We start from the raw sequence: 16,839 nt of genomic DNA, 5'->3' as shown, positions 1-16,839 counted from the left end.
CTGTATTCAGAAACAACTTGCGCCCTTAGTTACGGCGGCGTAATGTATCTGTGTCGGCGTAAGCCCGCCTAATTCAAATGTGGATGATGTGGGCGTGTTGTATGTATATTAACTGTGACCCCGCGAATTTGACGTATGCGCCATTCGTGAAAAATCCCAGTGCGCATGCTCTAAATTCCGCCGCAAATCGTCATTGCTTTCGGCGTGAGCGAAAATTACGTCCAGCCCTATTCGCGAACGACTTACGCAAACAACGTAAAATTTTCAAAACTCGACGCGGGAACGACGGCCATACTTAACATAGAATACGCCTCATATAACAGGGGTAACTATACGCCGAAAAAAGCCTAACGTAAACGACGTAAAAAAATGCGCCGGCCGGACGTACGTTTCTGAATCGGCGTATCTAGCTCATTTGCATATTCCTTGCGTAAATATACGGAAGCACCACCTAGCGGCCAGCGTAAATATGCAGCCTAAGATACGACGGTGTAAGACACTTACGCCGGTCGAATCTTAGGGAAATCTATGCGTAACTGATTCTATGAATCAGGCACATAGATACGACCCTGCACACTCAGAGATACGACAGCGTATCTGGAGATACGCCGTCGTATCTTCTATGTGAATCTACCCCTTTGTGTTTAACATCTCCATATTACGGGGGTACAGAGGTGTAACTATAAAGTATATATATTAAATAAAGTATAAAATGATACTACACTATCTGGGTGTGATCAATTTTCAGATATTGGCACCAAAGCTTGTTGACTATATAACTTTTACAAAGACCAAATAATATACACAAATTTGTACTTATTTTTACCAAAGATATGTAGCAGTATACATTTTGGCCAAAATGTATGAAGAAAAATTACTAATTTGCTACATTTTATAACAGAAACGAAGAAAAAATCTTTTTTTTAAATAATTTTCAGTCTATTTTTTCTTTTATAACGCAAAAAATAAAAAACCCAATAGTGATCAAATACCACCAAAAGAAAGCTCTAGGTGAAGCATAACTCCTTCAGCGCCCCCTGTGGTTAACTCCCAAACTGCAACTGTCATTTTCACAATAAACAATGCAATTTAAATGCATTTTTTGCTGTGAAAATGACAATGGTCCCAAAAATGTGTCAAAATTGTCCGAAGTGTCCGCCATAATGTCGCAGTCACGAAAAAAATCGCTGATCGCCGCCATTAGTAGTAAAAAAAATAATAATAATAAAAATGCAATAAAACTATCCCCTATTTTCTAAACGCTATAAATTTTGCGCAAACCAATCGATAAACGCTTATTGCGATTTTTTTTACCAAAAATAGGTAGAACATTACGTATCGGCCTAAACTGAGGAAAAATGTATATATGTTTTTGGGGGATATTTATTATAGCAAAAAGTAAAAAATATTGAATTTTTTTCAAAATTGTCGCTCTATTTTTGTTTATAGTGCAAAAAATAAAAACCGCAGAGGTGATCAAATACCACCAATCGCCGGGTACCCGCGATTGCCAGTAATCACGGCAGGAGTGTGGATCTGTGTGTGTAAACACACAGATCCACTTCCTGTCAGCGGTGAGGAGACCAATGTGTGTTCCCAGTACAGAGGAACACACACCGGTCTCCTCCCCTTGTGAGTCCCCTCCCCCTTACAGTTAGAACACACCTTAGGTAACATATTAACCCCTTCAGCGCCCCCTAGTGGTTAACCCCTTCCCTGCCAGTCACATTTACACAGTAATCAATGCATATTTATAGCACTAATCGCTGTATAAATGTGAATGGTCCCAAAAACGTGTCAAAAGTGTCCGATGTGTTCACGGTCACAATAAAAAATCGCAAATCGCCGCCAATACTAGTAAAAAAAATTATAAAATAAAAATGCCATAAATCTATCACCTATTTTGTAGACGCTATAACTTTTGGGAAAACCAATCAATATACGATTATTACGATTTTTTTTTTAACCAAAAATATGTAGAAGAATACGTATCTGCCTAAACTGAGGGGAAAAAAAACGTTTTTTTTTTTTAAAATTGTGATATTTATTAAATAAAAAAGTAAAAAATATTGTGTTTTTAAAAAAAATTGTCGCTGTTCTTTTGTTTATAGCGCAAAAAATAAAAACCGCAGAGATGATCAAATACCACCAAACGAAAGCTCTATTTGTGGGGGGAAAAAAACATAAAGATTTAGTTTGGGTACAGTGTTGCATGACCACGCAATTGTCATTCAAAGTACAACAGCGCCGAAAACTAAAAATTGGTCTGGGCAGGAAGGGGGTGAAAATGCCCTGTATGGAAGGGGTTAAATAACTAGTCAATATATAAATGTTTGTAGTGGATGCATGTGAAAAACACATTAAAATATTATTAACAAACATGCGTGTACATACAGTATAATCCACATATGTTTAGTGCAAACCAGTGGGGGACGCTTCAATTAGGTGGTGCACCCCCTAATCCATGAGCCCGGCCCCTAATCTACATGCAGGGCGCCAGACACATGGATTTCATTAGGCTTTTCTTTTTCTTTTGGAAGCACGTGATTAGAGTCTGAGGCTTCAAAAAAGGGTGGGCTCGGGGTGCAGAGCACTGCGCCCACCCAGTTGTGTGCTCGGGTTCTCTCTTCCCTCATAAAGGAAGTGCAATATCCTGTGTTTCCAAAAATGAACTGTGGTCACCACCACTGTGAAATTCACACTCTGCACTCACCAGATACTTGGACCCTGAGAGCTATGGGTCTATATACGCTCAATAAAAAATGTCTCCCACTGTTAAGAGTTTGACCACACCCACTTTTGCCAAAGTGCCCCAGCTGCACATGTGAATGAAGCCTTGAGCCTAGGGTGACCAGACATCCCCAGTTTCAGGGGACAGTCACCTGATTGAGGACACTGTCCCCGGACCAAGTCTGTCCCTGGTTTTGTCCCCAGATTGGATTTAATAGGGGGAAGGGGCAATTTCAAAGACAATCAGTGCAGAATTAAAATAAAAAAAAAATAGAATGACACCCCCCCCCCCCCGCTCCCTACTAGCATAGGGGGGTTGTATTTTTCCCATTATCTGTGCCCCTTTCTGATGATCATGTGCTGGTCGGAGCGGAGGTAATATTTCTTCAGTTTCGGGCGCATTCCCATTCAGCTTCGCTTGCATGTTCTTCTGCCTTGGCTCAAATCCTGGCCAGCCTATCTCCTTGCCTTCCCTGGTGGAGTGATCTTCCTCCGCTCACCATCCAATAGTAGCCGGGGCCCGAAGAGTAAGACTTGAGAGGCTGTGAGTTGGGCGGCAACGGGCAGAGAGTCGCTGATTGTTGCCATTACTAGTAGTAAAGAAAAAATATGTCCCCGGATTTCATTTTAAAAATCTGGTCACCTTACTTAAGCCCCTTTTTCATGGGTCCAGAGAAGAGCAGGCAGATTACATATTTGTGACCGCTTAGTATCTATGCTGTGGTTCATGTAGGCTTTGCGTGCGGGGAGGGTTGGGGGGCCTCCATGTCCAATTTGCTCAAGGGGCCCCCAAATTCCTTCAAATGGCCCTGCAGACATGAACATAGATCTAGATCTTAACTATTTTCTTACCATTTTTTTAAGTTTCAACACTTATTCTATTTTACCTAATTCTCATTTTATTAGGTTTTATAATTATCTTCCACCTAAGACACTTCCAATTTGCATAAGTGCACACCATAAACTATAAATAAATGAAATCGTAAGGTCCATTTAAAACTGAATTGATGCTCAAAAATAATAGATGTATCAAGTGTTTCACCACAAATAGAATCAAACTAAATTGGTGTTTAGAAATAATACGAGAAATTGAAATGTATCAATGCTCCAACCTAAATGGAACAAACTATAATTACAAAAAGATGCTCCACCCAAAACTAAAAGCCCAAAAATGATGCCCAAAGAACCCAGTCCAGGAAAATGGGATCTTCAAACTATGGCCCTCCAGCTGTTGCGGAACTAAAATTGACATTCACAGACTTTGACATTTTGAATATTTTTTGACATTTTGACAAAACTTTTTTTTATAATTTTTATTTACATTTTGACAAAACTTTGACATTCATAGACAGGAATTATGGGAATTGTAGTGGAAGGCCATAGTTTAGAGACCCCTAAATGTAGGGAGAATGACCCACCAGTGCTTTCCCACATGATTTTGCGCATACACCATTAATCAATAGCAAGACACCCCGAATGTCGTAGGGTGTGTGTATCAGATATGGACAACGCCATCAGTGAGCTGGCTCATGATAAAGGAAAAAGATGCCAGTCAACAACTACACTATTTTTTTAAATGACGGCACAGGATTCAGAGCCCAGTCAATTTGAACCTGTAGGAAAGAAACAGGTAAAGAAAGAAGCATGTTCCCATTGTCACGTTTACTGGTTTCCTAAATACTGTACACTTACTTATTGTGGGCTGTTTTAAAGGTCTTCTTTTAATACTTTTTGCCTCTGTTTATGAAATTTTACAGTTGAGAGATTATACTGTATTACATTTCACTAAAGGTAACATTCATACTTTACTGCCCATTTAAATTTATTTACAGGGAAATAAATCCTACCTATAAACCATGTAACTTTCGGCAATCATTTATAGATACACTTTTACAGATATAACTCTGTATTTGCAGGTTATCCATAAGCTTGTTTTATGTTTGCATTGACTGGCGATGTCCATCTCACCTATAGCTGATAAAAGGTCAACATCAACATGTAAAACTGTCTGTGAATGTACACAGAGAGAGTGAACTTAGTCTGTTTGCGTTTGTATACATATAAACAGCTTCCACAGTGTGATGTCTCTTTTTGTGTATATGTATACACACACACACACACACACACAAAGAGCAAGGCTGTCCTATTCAGATCAGCCAATGATAACAGAGAGCAGTCGATAAGCAGCCAATGGCAGATCTTCTCTTGACATCCACCTGCTGTATAAGAATAGTCTTGGCCTGGGTGTATCCTGTCCTCCATATAAATTACTGACAACTGGCTGATTTGGAATTTTAAAGTGAACATCACTGCACTTCTTTTATACATCTAACAAGTCACCATGCTGCTTTGGCATAGCCAACCTGAACACTTCTGGCCTACTCCTGCTGAACATTATCAGAGCCCACCCAATGCATTCTACAGGTAAGAATATGGAAGCATGAGACTTCTAGTTAAGGCTCTGTTCATGTCTATGAAATGCAAGAATGTTTGTGATATTGCATGCATTCCACATGAAAACACTATGGGGTTGATTCACTAAAATGAGTGCAAAATCTGGTGCACCACTGCATAGAGTTTTTTTGTCAAAGCTTAACTGAACAAGATGAAGTTAGAAGCTGATTGGTTACCATACACAACTGCACCAGATTTTGCACCAGTTTTAGTAAATCAACCTCACTACATTCTGGCAGGTGCAACATGGTGCCATTCATTCTTATTCGCACCACAAATGCACCAGGTGTACCCATGCTTCTTTTGTGCAATTGTCGCCTGTAGAGCACTTCATTGAAATAGATGTAAATGAGATGGCTGCATTGAAAAATCGTGGTAATGTGGACACTGGCTAGTTTTCACAATGGCAATAAGCTCCACCCTCCTTTTTATCTTAGTGGGAATTTAGTTGCTCAAATTTATTGTTCCTCATCCTTATGGCAAAGGGAATGGCCCCACACTCTTGCTATACAGTAGTTTTCAGCATTTTGAACAACATTTGTAGCCAGCGCTACAGTCGAATTCTGTCATGTTGCGCCTACTACAACTGGATTAGTTACATCACTAGTAAAACCTGTTTGCAGAGTATCTGGGATATATGCCTAAAAAGTAATTACAGCACAGCTCCCAACTGTCTCTAATTTGGAGGGACTGTTCCTCTTTTAACCAGTTAAGCCCCGGACCAATATGCAGCCTAAAGACCCAAGGTGTTTTTACAGTTCGGGACTGCGTCGCTTTAACAGACAATTGCACGGTCGTGCGACGTGGCTCCCAAACAAAATTGGCGTCCTTTTCCCCCCCACAAATAGAGCTTTCTTTTGGTGGTATTTGATCACATCTGCGGTTTTTAGTTTTTGCGCTATAAACAAAAATAGAGCGACAATTTTGAAAAAAATGCAATATTTTTTACTTTTTGCTGTAATAAATATCCCCCAAAAACATGTATAAAAACATTTTTTTTCCTCAGTTTAGGCCGATACGTATTCTTCTACCTATTTTTAGTAAAAAAAATCGCAATAAGCGTTTATCGATTGGTTTGCGCAAAATTTATAGTGTTTACAAAATAGGGGATAGTTTTATTGCATTTTTATAAATTTTTTTTTTTTTACTACTAATGGCGGCGATCAGCAATTTTTTTCGTGACTGCGACATTATGGCGGACACTTCGGACAATTTTGACACATTTTTGGGACCATTGTCATTTTCACAGCAAAAAATGCATTTAAATTGCATTCTTTATTGTGAAAATGACAGTTGCAGTTTGGGAGTTAACCACAGGTGGCGCTGTAGGAGTTAGGGTTCACCTAGTATGTGTTTACAACTGTAGGGGGGTGTGGCTGTAGGAATGACGTCATCGATCGTGTCTTCCCTATAAAGGGAATGACGCGATCGATGCGCCGCCATAGTGAAGGACGGGGAAGCCGTGTTTACATACGGCTCTCCCCGTTCTTCAGCTCCGGGGAGCGATCGCGACGGAGCGGCTATAAACAAATAGCCGCGCCGTGGTCCCGGATCGCTCCCCGAGCGGACCCGACCTCCGCATGTAGCGGGGGGGTCCCGATCGGACCCCCCACCCGCTAATAGGCGAGGACGTACGTGTACGCCCATGTGCCTGTACGTGCCATATTGTGGACGTATATGTACATGCGGGGGTCGGGAACTGGTTAAAACAAAGTACTGTAGCTCTTTCTTCCTCAGCTGTCCCCTTGGTCTAATGTATATATGTGTAAAAATATGTGCTATTGAAAAAAATAACTAATTATTTATTTAAAACTTTTTTTGTTTAACGAACTATGAAGTGTTTTACTACACTAAACCTTACATCCAACTTTAAAATGATTGCATTTGTTGATTTCAAAAGGTAGTACTAGGGAAAAGCATTGGTAAAAAAAAAAAAAAGACACTTGTGGGTTTAAACAATTTGGGCTAGATTCAGATAGAATGGTCTATCTATCTGCCCGGCGTAACGTATCTCAGATACGTTACGCCGCCGTAATTTAGGGCGCAAATTCTGTATTCAGAAACAACTTGCGCCCTTAGTTACGGCGGCGTAATGTATCTGTGTCGGCGTAAGCCCGCCTAATTCAAATGTGGATGATGTGGGCGTGTTGTATGTATATTAACTGTGACCCCGCGAATTTGACGTATGCGCCATTCGTGAAAAATCCCAGTGCGCATGCTCTAAATTCCGCCGCAAATCGTCATTGCTTTCGGCGTGAGCGTAAATTACGTCCAGCCCTATTCGCGAACGACTTACGCAAACAACGTAAAATTTTCAAAACTCGACGCGGGCAATAAGTTTAAAAGGCTAAAAATAAAACCTATGTGGCTCACGGTCAAAGTTAAAAAAGCTATAAACAATAAGAAAGTAGCTTTTAAAAAATATAAAAATGAAGGAACACTAGTGTTGTTTAAATGTTACAAAGAATATAACAGGATATGCAAAAAGGAAATCAAGGATGCAAAAATTCAAAACGAACGACAGATTGCAAAAGATAGTAGGACAAACCCCAAAAAATTCTTTAAATATATTAATAGTAAAAAGGTGAAGTCTGAGCATGTAGGCCCCTTACAAAATAATCTAGAGTGGGTGACTGGGGACAAAGAAAAGGCAAATTTATTAAATGCTTTCTTCAGCTCTGTGTATACAATGGAGCATGGGGGAGCTCATGTCCAAAATGGGGGTGGGAGTGACACAGCCCCAAATCCACAATGGCTCAAAAGTGATATGGTCCAGAAATATTTAGACAGAATAAAGGTGGATAAAGCACCTGGACCTGATGGCATCCACCCACGGATCCTAGGTGAGTTGAGCTCTGTCATTTCAAAGCCACTGTATCTAATATTTAGGGACTCATTAAAGACAGGAATAGTACCACTGGATTGGCGCAGGGCCAATGTGGTGCCCATATTTAAAAAGGGAACAAAGTCTTTACCAAGTAACTATAGACCTGTTAGTCTAACTTCTATAGTTGGGAAGATACTGGAACGTTTAATAAAAGACCACATGGATGAGTTCTTGCTGAAAAAAAACTATTTAAGCAGCAGACAACATGGATTCATGAAAGACAGAAGTTGTCAGACAAACCTGATTTCCTTTTATGAAGAGGTAAGTAAAACCCTGGACAGAGGCGTGGCTGTGGACGTGATATATTTGGATTTTGCAAAAGCGTTCGATACAGTTCCGCACACACGGCTCATGTGTAAGGTAAGGTCTACAGGATTGGATATATCAGTTTGTAAATGGATAGAAAACTGGCTGAAAGACAGAATTCAGAGAGTCGTGGTTAATGATTCTTACTCTGAATGGTCCAATGTTATCAGCGGTGTACCCCAAGGTTCAGTGCTGGGACCCTTACTTTTCAATATATTTATAAATGATATTGGGTCTGAGATCAAAAGTAACATTTCTGTCTTTGCAGATGACACCAAGCTATGCAGTGGAATAACGTCCTTACAGGATGTCTCCAATTTACAAGCCGACCTCAATGCTCTGTCTGATTGGGCGACTGAGTGGCAGATGAGGTTTAATGTAGATAAATGTAAAGTTATGCACTTGGGGGCTAAGAATATGCATGCATCATACATACTAGGGGGAGTACAACTGGGGGGATCTGTAGTGGAGAAGGATCTGGGGGTTTTAGTTGATCATAAGCTCAATAATGGCATGCAATGCCAAGCTGCGATTTCCAAAGCGAGCAAAGTCCTTTCTTGTATTAAGAGAGGTATGGACTCCAGAGACAGAGATATAATTTTGCCCCTGTACAAATCATTAGTAAGACCTCATCTGGAATATGCAGTTCAGTTTTGGGCACCAGTTCTCAAAAAGGATATAGGAGAACTGGAGAAAGTGCAGAGAAGAGCAACCAAACTGATAAGAGGCATGGAGGAGCTCAGCTATGAGGAAAGATTAGAGGAACTACATTTATTCACTCTTGAGAAGAGGAGAATTAGGGGGGATATGATCAACATGTACAAATATATAAGAGGTCCTTACAGTGAACTTGGTGTTGAGTTATTCACTTTACGGTCATTACTGAGGACAAGGGGGCACTCTTTACGTCTAGAGGAAAAGAGATTTCACCTCCAAATACGGAAAGGTTTTTTCACAGTAAGAGCTGTGAAAATGTGGAACAGACTCCCTCCAGAGGTGGTTCTGGCCAGCTCAGTAGATTGCTTTAAGAAGGGTCTGGATTCTTTCCTAAATGTACAGAATATAACTGAGTACTAAGATTTGTAGGTATAGTTGATCCAGGGTAAATCCGATTGCCTCTCGGGGGATCAGGAAGGAATTTTTTCCCCTGCTGTAGCAAATTGGATCATGGCTCCGCTGGGGTTTTTTTGCCTTCCTCTGGATCAACTGTGGGTATGGAGTTGGGTGTATAGGATTTTACTGTGTTTTTTATTTTGTTTTTTTGTTTTTTGTGGTTGAACTGGATGGACTTGTGTCTTTTTTCAACCTGACTAACTATGTAACTATGTAACTATGTAACGACGCCCATACTTAACATAGAATACGCCTCATATAGCAGGGGTAACTATACGCCGAAAAAAGCCTAACGTAAACGACGTAAAAAAATGCGCCGGCCGGACGTACGTTTCTGAATCGGCGTATCTAGCTCATTTGCATATTCCTTGCGTAAATATACGGAAGCACCACCTAGCGGCCAGCGTAAATATGCAGCCTAAGATACGACGGTGTAAGACACTTACGCCGGTCGGATCTTAGGGAAATCTATGCGTAACTGATTCTATGAATCAGGCACATAGATACGACCCTGCACACTCAGAGATACGACAGTGTATCTGGAGATACGCCGTCGTATCTTCTATGTGAATCTACCCCTTTGTGTTTAACATCTCCATATTACGGGGTACAGAGGTGTAACTATAAGGGTCGCAATTGCCACATGGTCACCTGCTTCAGGGGGCCCTGGCAGCCCCCCTGCTACATCTGTCTCCATCTGGATGAGAGGAGCAGCAGTGGTGGCTGATATAACGGAACTGATGCCCTGCATTTTACTCCTGCAGCCGCTGAATGCCTGCGTGGGTGAGAGGAGGAGAAGCAGGCATTCAGCGTCTGCAGGAGCAAACTGCAGGGCATCGGTTCAGCCATTCACCACCCCTAGGGTTGCCACCTCATCCTTTTCAAACCGAACACATTAACTACTCAGGTTCTGTGGCGTTCTAAGGTGGTAATTAAACTCACTTATATGGCTTTTTGTCCCTCTGACAAAACGCGAAGGTGTGAATGGGGTCTTAGTGCCTTATGTTCAATAAATTAGCCTCAGAAAGTCAGTCAGTCGTCAGTTGCCAGGACAAAAAAATACTTAAAAAGTAATTTCGTACATAGCGTGATGCACAAGAGAGAAGGCTGTATGAACTGAGCAGCCTGATCATACTAATGCAGCTTAAAACGCCATAATCATTAATTCATGTTCGGTACGGACAAAATACCGTTATCTGTAGTAAGAACTGTAATAGTCTGATTAGATCCCAATTATATCAAAAAGAAGTACTACTAATCAATTTTACAGAGAAAGTGAGCAAAACTTACATGATGTTTCTGCTGTGACTCACTATAAGCCGGGGAGGACTGGGAGAGATGACGTGATCCTCATAAGTTGGTGTGCAGCCTAACCAGGTAATTGGGCCATGGCAACCAACTAATAGATGGTGTGTAAAAAGAGAAAAACAAATGCAAAGGAAAATGTATATGAAAATAATGAATGGATGCATAATAAAAACCAAATGGCTGAGCAAAAATGGGCACATAGTATCCTATGTACCTGATGGACAAACGCCAGTAATCACCTCAGAAAGGATTTCTCTAAGTCCTCAATAAGAGGCAATGAAGGGAATCAGGTAAAAAACATATGCACACCGCGGTGCATGAAGAAATGAATAAGTAAACTAGTCCCGAATGGGTCTGTATGTAAAAAACGAATGTCCTAGTTATGTCAGAAAGCATCTGTTAAAGTTACCTGGCTGGGGGCTGCTGTAAGCGTGTCCTCCCGAGTTGGCCCGTGCAGCGTGTATCGCTGACAGGCGCTTAATATAGTCCTCACACGTCCGATGACACGGCGCGGGCGTATGACGCATTTGCATCATGACGCGTGAATGGGCATGAGGATGGTGACGGGGAAAGTAAAGGGAAAGTGTATGTAGTTTTCATTGTGGTCTGTGTCCTATTGGGGAGATTTGAGAAGAAAAAGAAAGTAGAGTTAGCGCTGGTCCTACGGAGCCAAATGCTTCATAAAAGAGGCTCCTAGTGTAAGGTGCAGTGTGCAAAATATACACAAAGTGCTAAACGATCCAAAGTGCCAAGTGCCTATGTAAACTACTAGAATGATTCCACAGTATATATCATAAATGCAGCTATGAAAATAAATAAAAAATTACATAAAATATATATCACCGTGCTGTGCAAATTAAAGTGCTATTGTGCCTATGTAAACACTGCTGGGTAAAGAAAATGTGCAAAATGTAAAATTCCTGTACCATTAGGGTACCTATATTAACCCTTTAAAAGATGTGCTGACAAACAAAAATGTTTATTTTTATTTTTTTTCTTCAGTGCAATATAATGTCCTTATTGGAAGTAAACAAATCCAATTGCCAAGTGCTAAGTGATTCTAAAAGTGCTTTGTGCTCTTGTTGTATGCTGTGATCACTGCAATCCGTGCTCTTATACACCCTGCAATTACCAACTTTTTCACCCCTTCTTATGCCACGTACAGACGGTCGTTTTTTGTGATGAACAATGTTTTTAAACCTGCGCATGCTCAGAAGCAAGTTATGAAGCTAGCTTCAATGGAAAAGAGTGCTGAACGTAACCGCGCTTTGCTAGAGCATTTTGAAAAAACGATGGTGTGTAGGCAACGTCGTTTTTGAAAATGAAGTTTCAAAAACGTTGTTTTATTTCATGATTCCAAACGTCGTTTTATTTCATGATTCAAAACGTAGTTTTTTTTTCATCACAAAAGCCGACCGTCTGTACGCGGCATTAGGGTCTGGTGCTTTCAGAGTATAGGCCACTGTGTAGCCCTCTGGCCGTAACTCGTCCCCCTGCGCTGATGATGCCCAGTAATAGCCCATACATGGGAGAGAAAGGAGCCCCAGATAGTGTAGTATCATTTTATACTTTATTTAAGTAAATGAAAAATGGGTACTCCCATGTAGACAAAAACAGTATGGCATATAATGTTGACAAAAGTCTGATGCCTGGAAACGATGTGACGTTCATAGCCTGTTCTACCTATTTCGTCGTGTGACTTCATCTGGAACACGCTGAGCGTCACTTTCACTTCCTTTTTATAGCAGATCATGACCTGTCTTCCACCATTTTGGGTGTGATATTGAAGACTGGAGCCTGAAATAGATCGCCAACCATTTTGGGTAGGTTTTTGAAGACAGAAGACCACAAATAGTCAAGGAGCGGCCATGTTTGGTGGGATTTTGGAGATATAAGTCTTACTTCCTATAATTAAATTGTTAGTATTAGCCTGACGGCCATTTAAATTATTAGAGACACAGATCAATACAAGGTTGTAAAACATGCTATGTGTTACTGGAATCTTGTAACGTCTAATCCCCAGGTCACGATGTGCTATATTAAGACGGATAACAACAAGCTCAAAAAATTGGTTAAAATTAGGTTAAAAAAATAAGTTAAAAAAAAAAAATTAAATATATATGTTCCATGGTAATGCACTAACCCTATTATGTTCCTACATCAATTAAGGCGAAAATAAACCAGGAATAAGAATATGCATGAATCAATAAAATTAAATGTGGTGATATATTTTAAATTAAAATATAAAATAAATATGAACAAAGAATATTACTACTATCCAAATACCCCCTACCATTTGTGTGATTAAATTGGAAGTGTCTTAGGTGGAAGATAATTATAAAACCTAATAAAATGAGAATTAGGTAAAATAGAATAAGTGTTAAAACTTAAAAAAATGGTAAGAAAATAGTTAAGATCTAGATCTATGTTCATGTCTGCAGGGCCATTTGAAGGAATTTGGGGGCCCCTTGAGCAAATTGGACATGGAGGCCCCCCAACCCTCCCCGCACGCAAAGCCTACATGAACCACAGCATAGATACTAAGCGGTCACAAATATGTCATCTGCCTGCTCTTCTCTGGACCCATGTAAAAGGGGCTTAAGTAAGGTGACCAGATTTTTAAAATGAAATCCGGGGACATATTTTTTCTTTACTACTAGTAATGGCAACAATCAGCGACTCTCTGCCCGTTGCCGCCCAACTCACAGCCTCTCAAGTCTTACTCTTCGGGCCCCGGTTACTATTGGATGGTGAGCGGAGGAAGATCACTCCACCAGGGAAGGCAAGGAGATAGGCTGGCCAGGATTTGAGCCAAGGCAGAAGAACATGCAAGCGAAGCTGAATGGGCATGCGCCTGAAACTGAAGAAATATTACCTCTGCTCCGACCAGCACATGATCATCAGAAAGGGGCACAGATAATGGGAAAAATACAACCCCCCTATGCTAGTAGGGAGCGGGGGGGGGGGTGTCATTCTAATTTTTTTTTATTTTAATTCTGCACTGACTGTCTTTGAAATTGCCCCTTCCCCCTATTAAATCCAATCTGGGGACAAAACCAGGGACAGACTTGGTCCGGGGACAGTGTCCTCAATCAGGGGACTGTCCCCTGAAACTGGGGAGGTCTGGTCACCCTAGGCTCAAGGCTTCATTCACATGTGCAGCTGGGGGATGGTAAAACCAGGCCCTTGAGCCTGCTAGTCTGTCTGCTCAGAGCTGTACCAATGCCATGGCAAAAATTAAATAGCATGTCACATTAGGTGGGCATTACCAACCAATGCAAGTCTAAGGGGGAGTGCCGCAACTGCCCCACAACCGAATGCAATGCATGTGATTGCAGCACAATAGTGCAGCATTTACGGGGTTAAATCAAGCAGTGAGAAAGTGACATAACACCTCGCTACCTGCCAAATGCCCTATGAAGAATGATTAAAAGTGGATTGCTTTTCACGGGATACTGCACGTGCGAATGAGCCCCTAGAGGGGAATTTCCCTCACTTTATGAGTTCCTTTCACTTCCTGTTGCATCCTTGTGACAGGAAGTAAATGGAAATGTTCCCAACAGTACACAGACAGCAAAAATATAAACTGGCAGGGGATTTAACCCTTCCCTACTCTAATCTATAGAAATTGTGAAATTTCATCATTGCTCATAGCAATCAGTAATGTTTATTTTGTATCTTTATTGCAGGCTGGAACACAGCAATGACTTTTTAGCAAGAACACACACCTTTCTTCCATCCAGGCATTACAAATCAGCCCATTGTCCCTCGTTAGTGCAGTCAGACCACATTCGTGTACTCAGCAGCGTACATGACTCTCTCTTTTGGAAAGAAGTGAATCCAAAAAATATATTAGCAGAGCAGCATGTGACAGTGTGTGCCGTATGTACAGAGGAAGCCACGCACACAGTCAGGGCTGACATTGCATACTCTTCCCTGGCAAACACTCTCGACTCTCCCATTACACCCCTTTACCTGAGGAGGTCACAGGACTGGAGCCAAGACACCACTGGGCCCTGGAGGAGGTCCACTGCAGAGCAGGCAGCGGGACTCGGAGGTCGGGACGGACCGGGTCCAGCTGAGCCGAGGTCACTGGGCTGCTGCTGGGCAGTGGGCTGGAGCGGTGGAGGAGGTTGGAGGGCTCGGTCTGCCGTAAGTGACTCACTGTCTGAATACGATGCTGCTGAACTGCTCTCTCTGCTGCTTCTTCTGCTGCGGCTGAAGGAGGAGGTGGGTGGGTGGAGTCGGAGTCTCAGAGAGCGTGGCGCTGTGCAGGCAAAATGTGATGTCACTGGTTGCTACACGCCAAGCGGGGCAGTCCTAGCAACCAGTGAGTTAAGAATTCTTTAATTACAGCGGCAGGCTGTCCATATTTGATTCCAGGATACTCCCGGATACTCCCGGATTGAAGGCTCCCGGGACGAGGGACACAAATTAAAATTACGACACAATCCCAGGCCACGCTACAGGCTGCAGCACTTATAGCAAGCGGCTGCTGGGGGCCCCTGGCCAGTTCTGGGCCCCAAGCAGTTGCTTGCTTTGCCTGTCCTGTTCGACGGGCCTGCATGCCTGAGGGCTGGAGAGTGTCTAGCTGAAAAATCCATCGTGTCTCATTCTGAGATACTTTAATCTTTTTTAATTTTCCCTCTCCAATGTCCCTTAATCTTATCAATTCCATAGAAGATCATACATGTGGGGTCCCGGTTGTGGTAATCTCTGAAATGTCTGGAAACACTGTTTGTTAAACCCGTTTTTGATATTGGTTATGTGTTCTCGTATTCTGATGTGTAACTCTCTTGTGGTTTTGCCCACATATTGCTTCCGACATGGACATTCAATTACATAAGTTACATGGGTGCTTTTACATGTAATCAGTTTGTTTATGTTATGTTCAGATCCATCAGCTAAAGAGGTGAACTTCACTTGTTTCCTATTAGTTTTCTTGCTTACCCTACAGGGTAAGCATGTGCCACATTTAAAAAATCCTTTGAGGTGCTTAACCACTTAACCCACGGACCATATTGCTGTCCAAAGACCAGAGCACTTTTTGCGATTCGGGACTGCGCCGCTTTAACTGACAATTGCACGGTCGTGCGACGTGGCTCACAAACAAAATTGGCGTCCTTTTTTTCCCACAAATAGAGCTTTTTTTTGGTGGTATTTGATCACCTCTGCGGTTTTTATTTTTTGCACTATAAACAAAAATAGAGCGACAATTTTGAAAAAAATGAATATTTTTTACTTTTTGCTGTAATAAATATCCCCCAAAAATATATAAAAAAACATTATTTTTTTTCAGTTTAGGCCGATACGTATTCTTCTACGTATTTTTCGTAAAAAAAATCGCAAAAAGCGTTTATTGATTGGTTTGCGCAAAAGTTATAGCGTTTACAAAATAGGGGGTATTTTTATGGCATTTTTATTAATATATTTTTTTACTAGTAATGGCGGCGATCAGCGATTTTTTTTTCGGTACTGCGACATTATGGCGGACACTTCGGACACTTTTGACACATTTTTGGGACCATTGGCATTTTTATAGCGATCAGTGCTATAAAAATGCATTGGATTACTATAAAAATGCCACTGGCAGTGAAGGGGTTAACACTAGGGGGCGGGAAAGGGGTTAAGTATGTCCCTGTGTGTTATCTTACTGTGGGGGGGGGGTGGCCTCACTAGGGGAAACACTGATCCTCTGTTCATACATTGTATGAACAGAAGATCAGCATTTCCCCCCCTGACAGGACCGAGAGCTGTGTGTTTACACACACAGCTCCCGTTCCTCGCTCTGTACCGAGCGATCGCGTGTGCCCGGCGGCGATCGAGCCCGCCGGGTACACGCACGGGAGTCGGGGCGAGCGGGGGGCGCCCCCTAGTGGCGGCTCAAAGAGCCGCCGTATAGCTACGGGCTCTCGCCCAGGAGAGCCGACCTGCCGCCGTATAATGACGGTGCGCGGTCGGCTAGTAGTTAAAGATTTTAATTTGCTTCGGAGGGTCCAGGGCATTATGAACAAGCTGATTTTGTAGATTCGGTGCCCTTC

The 16,839-nt window shown here is 41.8% G+C and overlaps 1 pseudogene; it reads left to right on the top strand.

Annotated features, from left to right (window-relative positions):
• Window positions 1–4,945: 4,945 nt before the first annotated feature.
• LOC120919507 overlaps window positions 4,946–16,839 on the top strand; it is a 334,252-nt pseudogene continuing 322,358 nt past the window's right edge.

The sequence above is a fragment of the Rana temporaria genome, chromosome 12 (genome assembly GCF_905171775.1).
Source record: "Rana temporaria chromosome 12, aRanTem1.1, whole genome shotgun sequence".
NCBI classification, from domain to species: Eukaryota; Metazoa; Chordata; class Amphibia; order Anura; family Ranidae; genus Rana; species Rana temporaria.
The sequence above is the reverse complement of the archived record's forward strand: the minus strand, read 5'-3'. Positions and strand labels throughout refer to the sequence as shown.